The sequence below is a fragment of the Epinephelus moara genome, chromosome 4 (assembly GCF_006386435.1).
Source record: "Epinephelus moara isolate mb chromosome 4, YSFRI_EMoa_1.0, whole genome shotgun sequence".
Lineage (NCBI taxonomy): Eukaryota > Metazoa > Chordata > Actinopteri > Perciformes > Serranidae > Epinephelus > Epinephelus moara.
This window is the reverse complement of record NC_065509.1, coordinates 31,903,805-31,914,920: the sequence shown is the minus strand read 5'-3', so window position 1 is coordinate 31,914,920 and position 11,116 is coordinate 31,903,805.

Below are 11,116 nucleotides of genomic sequence, written 5' to 3'. Positions count from 1 at the left end.
CTCCCCATTTTTTCTGTCTTGCACTCTGATCTGCTGTAGCTCACCAACAGGTCCAGATATTTAGCCCACTAAATTCCTGGGATGTGTATGTGATGCATTGGTGAGGCTCTCAACTTGCATCTTTGAACAGGTCACACATAACACTCAAGTAGTGATTGCGAGCACCAAGGCTGTGCCAACTTGCCTCTGATCTGGGGCATTTGTCTGGGAGCTCCACAAACTGTTGGCAAGTAGAAAATCAGTTTGAAATTTTTGGAAATACACTTATTTTCTTCCTTGCTGAGAGTTGGACGGTGCTTCTTGTACAGACTGAACAAACAAGATGTGTTTTTTAGTGAGTTGTAGCAGCCCAGTGTTCAGAAGAAAATGTTGGCATTGTACGTTTCTGCAAACAGCAGCTACATTTGTACGTTTCACACACATCATGTCAAGGTTTGTAAAGTGAAGTACGTGAACTGACTTTTCATCAGGAGAGATGAAGGTGCTGGTGTGTGGTATGTCACATCTGCAAAGCTGCAGACAGCTGTTCAAACCAACAACTAACAGAACAGTTTGTTGTTTGGTGAGTCATTGCTGTGTTTCCAGCAGCTGTTTAGGCACCAAACAGGGGTGCTTTTTAGCGCTCTAACCTAACCACACTTTAACCACAGCATTGTTGAAACACAAAGAAACATATCCGCTACATATACAAATATAACCTAACCGTGGTTTGCAGAAACCTAAAATGCCAGCATATAGACTGGCGATTGGGTTGGCTTTAGATGTGCTAGTAAGAGGATATTGGTACATTTGGAAATAGCCATTCTAGTTGTTTCCTCCTGTTTTCAGTCTTTATGCTAAGCTATGCTAACCAGCTGCATCGAGTAGCCCCATATTTAATTGACAGATATGACAGTGGAAAGTGACTGTGTGTCTTTCCAGAAATGTCAAATTATTCCTTTAACCCTTTGGACCCTAGGCCTTTTGGGGGTATTTTTCCTGCCTTTACTTTAAAGCTCATATCACAGTCATTATAAAGGCTACATACACATGCCCATCTGGGCTATCCAGATTTGCTATCATTCCATGTCCTTCTATGTGCCTGTATTTTATATTCATTTTCATATCAATGAGGGGAAAAAATCTGTGTGACTAAATTCCTACATTTTTACATGTATCTCACCATAGCAAGTTGGAAGTTGACATATTCTGCCATATATGAAGAGGGGAGACTCTCTGGAATCTGGCAATATAAGAACCATGATGGTCGGACATTCTGTCACTTCACAGCTGTCCAGAACATGTGGTTTGTGCCAGGCGGACATGATTGCCAGTATTTTTTCATTATTGCAAGAAATTCCATTGACTCATTCACAAGTCAAAAATGTGTTTTATCTGAAAGAAACATGCAATATTTAAAGATAATAGAAAAATAATAATAATATTATTCCTCGCTATATGAAGTGACTGATAACAAGATCTGTATAATGGATTGTAAAGAAATTCGTCAGGTTTTTATTTTGTAGACAATTGATCTGGATTTATAGCGTGATGGGATGACAGCACAATGATGTGTGTGGTATCACTGGAAAGCTCTGGTCCTGCTCTTTCATGTGATATGCGTGGCATTTCTGTGCGACTCTGCATTTGCAGCAATCCATCCAAGAGTAAAGTGTGTGCAAAGCTGTATGAAAACTCTGTTATACATAATTTTAGTGTAACTTTATCTTTTTTTTTTTTTTTCTCTGTGAAAACATTGGACTACCGACAAGTGCTTGGTCTTGTCGCAAAGTACCGGTTCCACTGTTTCACGTGATATGCATGGCTTCTCGCTATGACAAATGAAATCAATAGAGAAGAACAGGTGTGAATTTGGACGCACTATGTGTCATTCTGGCCCATGGGGTTAATTAACTGATGATTGATTACTTTTTTAGTCAAGTCCTTAATTTAGAAATCACTTTATTCTTATTTCTATTCATCCTCATGTTTTTTTAAATCCAGTTTTACACACATTTTTCATCCACTGTGTTTCAGTTTAACACAAGCTACAGACTTTGCGACTCTGTTCACAGAGTATACTTTACCAGTCTTAAACCTTTTTGGTGTTTAGCTCCACTGAGTATCACTGAGCTCAAAACCCCCTGAGAGTTACAATCTTACTGTGTTTCCTCCTTTCTGTTCCACTGACTATACACGTATACACCCTGTATATCAATGTAAGAGGTATTTTCAGTGATTCCAGTTTGTTGTAGCTCCTACCTATCCTGGCTCTGTGTCTAATGTATCTCTACAAAACACAATGTTTCTATTGTTTCACCATGGTGAGCTCTCACGTACCTTCAGCCCTGCGGACATTATGTGCACTCACATACTTTCCTACAGAGATATATGTCACAACAGATCGACAGTGAGAGTCTCTGCTGAGCACTAATGGCCTGTCTGTTTACGTGCTAACTGATGTGGATATAAGGGATTTCAAGAAGGATTCTCTACATACACACACATACAAGCTCTCTCTGTATAACTGCTCACTGTCTAGAGACCACGTTGAATTTATGAACAGTTTGTCTTGTAGAAGACGTGCAAATCTAAACAAGCTACAACTGATGGTATGTTTGTCGTCTCTGGTCTTTTCATGTCCCAGCAGGTAATTTTATGTCGCTGTGTGTAGTCTGTGTATAATATTCACTTAGACTGGAGACTGTTTAAGAAAGGATAGTCTTTTTTAGGGATGCACATTACTGGATTTTTTGCTGATATCCAATATGCAGTTGTTACTTATTTGGCCTATAACTGACACCGATTAATATACACATTTTCTGCAGGGCTCCAGGCCGCTATTGCATTTAGCAACCGTGCAGCTTCACTGCGACTTGCTCATATTATTAATATACAAAAGAAACGTGTCTTTGTACGTGCAGGGCTTCAAACTGCGACTATCTAATCACATTTCTTGACCATGTTGTATCAGTGCAACTTAAAACGACTATTAATATATGAACTAGAGAGCTGTTAATGTGTTTCCAGCTCACAGTGAGTAAATCCTCATGTTGAAAGGCGCAGCAGCAACAATTAAGTTTCTGCTAATTGACTGGAATCTTCAAGTTTACATCAAAAACATCAACACTTCCAGTTCGAGACGAGCCAGGTGCTTCAAAGTAAAAGCACAAGTGGTTCCGCTTTGATTTTTTCAAATATAACAACATACTTTATTTAACTTAATTACAGCAGTATTTTATTTATCTTTATTGGAACAGTATTTTTTAAACTTTATTTAACTTTATTGTAACTGTAGTTCGTTCAGTAAGTCTGTATTTTAGTCGTCTACATTCGTTTAGAGGATATTTCTAAATATTGAGATATATGTCATGTATCAGGATATAGGCTAAAAATATCAATAATTTTTAAGCCATATCGCCCAGCCCTAATGTCACATGACTAACTTTAACATTAAAGTTAACATATACTTAACCACAAAGTTTAAAACAAGACACATACCCCAGTCTCCTGGGTCAAAGTCCTGTGTTTGATTGACCCATCCAGTGCCCCTGAAAGGCCAGTACATACAGACACTCATGTGTAAGATGCTGACGGCTGACGACATTTTTTTCAACCCATTTTTAACCAGGTAAGTCCCTTTGATATTAAAAAGAAAAAAACATTAAAATAGATTGATATAAAAGATATAATAAAACATGAAATATGATGGGGGTTTTTTATATGTTGTCTGTTTTTTATTATGTTGTTGTTTGTCTATAACTTTTTTGTATGCTGCTGTCTTGACCAGGTCTCCCTTGTAAAAGAGATCGTTAATCTCAATGGGACTTGCCTGGTTAAAAATGGTTTAAACAAAAACAAAAAATTGAAAACATTGTCAGCAGCTGTCAGCATCTCAGACACATGAGGCACCCCTCAGTGTCTATATGAAATGTACTGGTCTTTCAGCTAACTTCAGTGTAAACCCGTACAACAGGCTGCTGTATTTGACGCCCTGGGAAATGAGAACAAGCTATAAAAATATAACTCAGGGCTTTTTAATGTCAGGCCTCACATAGTACTGAGCTGGAGTCAGTTTTGACTTCCTCATGATTTTAAATGGAAATGTTAATGTCTGGTCTTTCAGATGTTTGATATGTAGTCGTGTGAGTGTATAAACTGTGTGCCAAGTGAATTATAGAGGCTGCACAGTTGCATATAATGTCAGTAAATATTCAAAGTGATGGTGACTCAAATGGAAATTACCACAAGAGGCAGAGAAATTGCACCCTGGAGGAAAATAAGAAAAAGATCCAACCTCCAATCAAACCCACCCTGCCACCACTATTTATCCTGATGGCTGTACACTTATGAAAACAGCATGATGTGAACATGACAGTTTAAACAGCAATTACATCCCTGCCAGGGGGAGTTAGCCTCGCCCTCCACCCGACCTCAGTCACCTGAGAGGTATTATCCTCTCACACCTGCCTGTCTCTCTGCCTCTACGCACCTTTTTGCATACCTTTCTGTCTGTCTGTCCATTTTTCTGTGTTTACTGGCTGCTCAGCTACTCACAGACCTGCACACACTTTTCAGTATCTGCAGAATCAATGATGGTAAACTGTACATACTGGAATATTCTGGTTTCACTGGTTTATTTATTCCTTCTGGAATAATCTGATTAGGGGAAACAGCAAAACACAGCCACTGCTTAGCTTCCCATTATTACCAGCAATTACTTCCCAGCATCTGCACACCTGTCTGTACGCAGTGTCCCTACATGCCTGCATTACCTAAACACCTAGAAACCGTCATTATTTTCTGCAATTACCTCCAGCACCTGTCTGCATGCAAATCTCAAAGTTGTCTTTCTCTCACTGTCTTTGGACTATTGGAGGGAACAGAGGCACCTGAGAGAACCCCAACGAACATGCAAATAAGTGAAATGCAAAGTAGAACTCTACAACAGATGCTGGGTGTTGACCTGAAGCTAATATGCAAAAAAATATGTTTGGAAAAAAGGAAGGTCTTGTAGATAAATCCAACATTTCATTTAGAACTCATGTTATATGGTTGTACATGTTTCCATGGTTTAATACGCGATTCGTTAAGACAGAGTTTCATTTATTCAAAGTCAGTTAATTAAGGGTTTTATTTATAGGCATGGTACTTAACGCTGATCTTAAAAGCCCCATAATTTATTTTAATGCTTTTCTGCCAAACAACCAGGTTTATATAATTTTACTTATGAGGAGTTCTTGTTTGCTAAAATCCCTTTCCCACACCCACGCCTCTAATCTTAACCCCCAAACTGCCCCCAGACGTGAGGATTAGCTGAAATTCCCAGACTTCAAATGACACAGTGGACAGACAGTAATAACAGGTGTCGACCCCCTGAGGTCCAAGCCTCGATGTCCAGAGGAAATCCATCTTTAATAAGAACACAGAAAAATTCATGTTTAGAGATTTAAAAGTCTTGGTTCAGTTTTACATGTGTTATTACATCTTTTTAATTCTAACAAAAGTGTTGATATTTTATCTGTAATATGTAGCTGTTGCAGGTTTGGACGATTTGGAATTTACTGCTCAAGCAAAATGTAAATACAGTTTGTTTTAAATGGATCATTCGCTTAACTATATTATTTTAATATGAATTTAAAAAATATGTTATTTATTGTGGACTGTTTTGGAACGCAGATCACAAAGCAGAGACGTTTTCCATCGTTCCTCAAACCAACCAATGATTTGCTTCAGTTTACGTTTTAATTTAAAGCTGCACTGTGAAACTTTTGTCTCCGCCCTCTGGCAGTGACAGTAATAACACACTGTCGACACCTCCTTATGACGTATGTCTGCAGGTGAGCTCAATGAATCTCTCCCCACCCCCAGGAGCTCTCTTTAAGTCTTTTTTTGACTTCTAATTCTTTCTCTGAATGCTAAGTGTCTTTAATAGCTGTAGCATTTTCCACCACAGATTATTCCTCTATACTCCTGGTTGACAGTAAACGTATCACTTCTGTGCACTAGGACGGGAAAGTTACCACAACTCTAGTGTACTGCGAAATACAGAAAGCTTTTCCTGGCAGCGATAGGCTTAGGGGCACACACATGGCGTGTCATTAACCGCCCGGAAAACGCAAGGTGGGGTTCTGGGTGCTACTTTTGTGTTTCTTTTTGTGAGCCAGCTTTCAAGAGGTAGGTAGGTTGCGTAAATAACCAAGCATTGTATTGTTGTAAACGTGATATTGAGAGAGCATCGATTGTTTTGAACATTGTTTGGTAAGGGCTTGAATGTAATGGATGTTCATTTATATGTAAACGTCCCAGACTCCAGGTTTAACATTTTACGTTAAGCTGTATCACAGTTTTCAAAAGGTAAATGTTTCATTTCAGAGTACTGTGTGCCACCAAGATTTTAAGAAATCTGTAGAAATCTGTGGATCGCGTCATGTGGCACAAAAAAAAGGAAGCAGGTACTCTTTTTCCAAAGGTCAAGGTTTTAACAGTATCTCTAACATCATGTACAAGCTGCCTCTGTGTCAGTGATAATTAAATTATTGAAACATTTCCTTTCACACTGAACTTGTAGCCTTGTTGAGCTGTTTTGCAGCAGCTGTATTTGCATGCAGAGACAGTTTATAAACTGGTGGTTATAATCAACCTGTTTAGTTTGTGTGTGTTTTAGTTACAGACTACAGCCTGTATTTATATATTGAGACACTCAGTCTGGCTGACAACGCACATCACTCGTCTCACCAATATTCCCTCCCTTTTCCCTTCCCACACTTTGACCACATATCATTCCAAACTAAACAGCCCCAACACACTTCACACACCGTCTGCCATGTTTGACTTTAGGGTAAACTATTTCCCTGTGAATTAGGTCTGCACTTTCGCTGCTGCCAAGTCCACTAAAAGCCATTACATCACATTACTGTGCAGGTTAGGCCGCTGAGACAAATGGAGTCCAGGTTTATGTAACCAGACGTAGTCCTTTTCTTTGCGATGAATCCAGCCAGGTTGAAAGAATTAGAGAGGAGAGGTGCCGGCAGCGTAGCCGAACTATTCTGACATTGACTTACACAAAACAGCTGTCTTATCAGATAAAGGAAAAATCTTTTTATTCTGCAAAGTGTCCAAATACAACGTGTTTATTGACAAATGATATTGATCTTTTCTGAAAGTCATAGTGATGCCTCAGGCTGGCAAAATGATTTGATTTGTTAGGTTTTCTGTTATTTTATTTTAGCACTAAATTAAAACAGTTTTGAATAGTCTCTGTTTTTCAGGAAACAAATTGATACAGTGGATCTTTAGGATTGTTTAAATCTGTTAGATAGATCCTTTTGCTTTAATGAATTGGTTACATCTGTGACAGGTGCTGTACGGCCGACCGGCAGCGTATTACAACAACACCAAAAGTTATGTCTGGCCACGAATCATACCAACTCAAAAGGTGGCTTTTGGCGTCAGGTGACTGACGCCGAAATCACTGACAAAGCGACGGTATTTGACAACTTCGGAATGAGAACGAGCTGGCTCACCAGCCTTTTGTGGGGGTCATAAGTGAGTGTTGCCTCATCTGACGCGTTTATTTCAAGTAAAGCCTGAAGGCAGTGATTCTCAACTAGGTGTACTTCAGCTGTTACAACGGGTACATGGAAAGAGGAGCTAAAATAGGTTGATGCTTATCATTTACCACCAATTTGAGTCATGTGTAACTCCTCAACACACAACCCAATCGCCAGAAAAAATGTTGACATTTTACGTGTCTGCACATTACAGACACATTATATTTGTAAGTTATTATGTAGCAGGTATGTTGAAACTTTACATTTTAATATTGTGGTGATTAATGTGTGCTTAGGTTTAGGCAAAAGAAATTGGCTATGGTCAGGAAAAGATCATATTTTGGCTTAAAATACCTGGTTTTGGTGGCACAATCCCAGCAGGAAACGCAGCGATGTTTTGGCAAAAAACAATTGCTTTTTGTGACACAGTCCCCAGTAAAACACAGCGATGGTTCGCCTAAAAAACACCACATTTGATGGCTAAAAAGCCGCTGGAAGACGCAGGGATGACTCGCTGAAAAACAACCGGTTTTGTTGTTTGTTGGTCTCAAACAGTGGTCGTCAGCCTGGCAGGCATCTTGCCCTTTTCCATTCTGGGCTACTGTTGAAATAAAATGGCACACTCCGTGAAAGACGATCTGCTCCATGTAGATATCAATGGCTCATTTTAAGGTAAGAAAAACACAACACTTCTTATTTTTAGTTGATTATTCACTAATAAAAACATATTTATGAACATTATATTTCATTTCCACCAATATATCCCCCCAAATCCTACACACTACATTTAAATATCTAATGTCAAATGAACATAAATGCGTTGTGTGGATGAGGAGGTACTCGACTTCATTTGATAGACCTGTAAGAGAACATCAGACAGAAAAAAAGGCTGGAAAAGCGGCTCCAGGGCTTTCCAAATGTCATAACTGATTATTTGTTAGAGAAATTGTCTCCACCCTCCTGGTAGCATCTGTAAGAAATGTTGATACAACTATCCTTTTATGTCCTTTTATGTATAAACATATAACTAAATGCAACGGTTGAGATGTTCACAGTGTCCTCAAGTGATCATAAAATCAACCTTTCTCGAAACCAGCACCATCTTTGACTTATTAAAAATGACAAATGATGTCATTTTCATCATCATTTCAAGACAGATTCCTTTTGGCTGAAATCCTCTGTATTTATTTAACTTCAGTGTCTTTCTCTCCCGTGGTATCCAGTGAGGCTGAAGTGATCTAATGGATGAAGACAACAGACGTCCGACTGATTATCAGTCACCTCGGCTGAAGACTGGAACAGACAGCTCACCGATGTCTTTTATCCTGAGATCAAAATGGCTGAAGATGGATTCTCACAGCGCCAGTGTCCTGCAGGGGTCACACACATCTTAATCTGTCACAGTTGCTGTGAATGGTAGCTGGCGTCATGTCCTACTGTCGTTCACTGTATAACCAGAGGACCAAAGGAAGGACTGGAAAGGTTTAGATTTCTTTATGTGACCCAGATTTCACATTTCTCCATCAGGCACCATTTTACAGATGTACATGCTCATACTCATGTAAACACACAAATATGGATACACAGGTATGAACATACTGTATACACACAAACACACACACACAAAGGTGCATGGTGCGGACAGACATTTCATGGCCGCTGGTATGAGTGATGACAGCAGCTGATTGCATCAGTGTTGAGGGCGGGGAGGTGAACGCACACACACACACACACACAAAGAGAGAGGACAGAGTGAACACACACAAACTCACACTGATACAAATCCCTCATGATGCAGGACAGTGATGAATCCTGTTTAATCCTGTGGTCAGAGTGTCCCAGGTGGGTGGGGTCAGACCTTCTTCTCAGGGCTATCTCTTACAGGCCAATGGTTCAGCCTGATGGCGTCCCCAGCTACAATGGCAGCATTTATTCAGATCCACAAAATAAAACTGATACTGAGTTAGACTTTACTGTATTTAATTAAATTAACATAAAATATGAAACAAAGACAACGGATAGTGACACCGTCCTGAAGCGGTTGGCCACGAAAAGGAAGTTGGATACATGTTTTAGGAAGCCAGATTCATGTTTAAATAGATCAAATATGTGAGTAGTCCCCACTTTGTGTGTAAGGAAATATAAACTATGATGAAATTATGTGTGTATTTTCACAATAGCTATGATTTCTTGTCTTATACACTCGTGATGAGAAGTATTAATGGGCAGGTAGCATTAACTCCTGAAGGTACATGTACTCTAACAGAATGTCATGATGAAACTGACACCATATTTTGCAAAAAGTATCAAAAGTCCAGTTTTCACCAAACACTTTCAGTATGGTACCTTTGGAACCAAAAGTAACCCTTCAGACATGGTAACTAGACCCTAGTGTTTCCACTGCAAACAGTACTCTTAAATGTGGGCGGGGTTGTTGTCACTCACTGCTCCGTCCAGCACTCACTGTATTTCCTTCTTTATCAGTCTGCACCTTGTTTATCATCCACAGAACGAGGCTGCCCGCCGACATTTTCAGAACAGAATAGAACAGGCTGCAGTGAGAGTCTCTCTCCATGGGATATTTAGAAATAGTGGATTGGTGCATTTAGTCCTTCTCAGGCAAGCTCAGGGGTTTAGTGTTGCCGTAGCCCTCCTAGTGAGGATTGGGATATCTGCAGTTAACATAACCCGGTCAAAATTAATATATATAAATGCTTGAAGAGCCACTCATTACTAAAAGTGTATGTCATATAAAAACTAAAGAAATGGTCAAAGTTGTGTGAAATTTAAGGTGTGTTGATGGATTCATGTCACCAACTCATACAATAAGTAACATTACAAGTTAACGTTCCACCTTAAAAGTCGCCGGCAGTCGGCCCAGTGATTTAACTTATTTTTCTCAGACTCCAGCTGCTGCAAGAGGCAACAAAACATCCTTTCATTTTATAGTTACAGTTTACTAATAAAACTCTCCACAGTATAAACAGTGGTTACATGAGCCTCAAAACCAGCCACAACTCAGCTCTGAGCAGAGTGACCGTCCTCTATTGACCAATCAGACTGCAGTGTTCACAGCTCCACCTTTTAGTACCAGATCTGTGTGCTAGGTACCCCAACAGAGGGGGGACCAAAAATGGGGACGGTACAGAACGGCTCCATTGGCACCATCCACAACTCTTCACAGCGAACTGAACTGAACCACTGCTTGGTGGAAATGGGGCTAAAAGGTCAGATACATTTCACAACTCTCTGGAACCCAGTGGAGCTGAACCTTGATGATGAGCCAATCAGAAGCTCTTCTGTGGTCATGGCAACTGCAATTGCTGATGAGCAGAAACCATGACTATTGAAGACATATTTGAAGACCTCCTTCAGTCACTGCCATGAAACTGACACATGAACTGTACAAGTTAAGTGTCTGAATCTCATGGAAATATTCGTTAAATTACGATGTAAGGTTGAAACGCTTTTCACTGAGCTGCGCAGCTGGTGCCAATCTTTTCATTGTGACGTAAGTCTACTTTAACATTTTCTTTCAGATAGGCCCTGTATAATGCGGACAAAAGCTGAGCGGTTACAGTGGG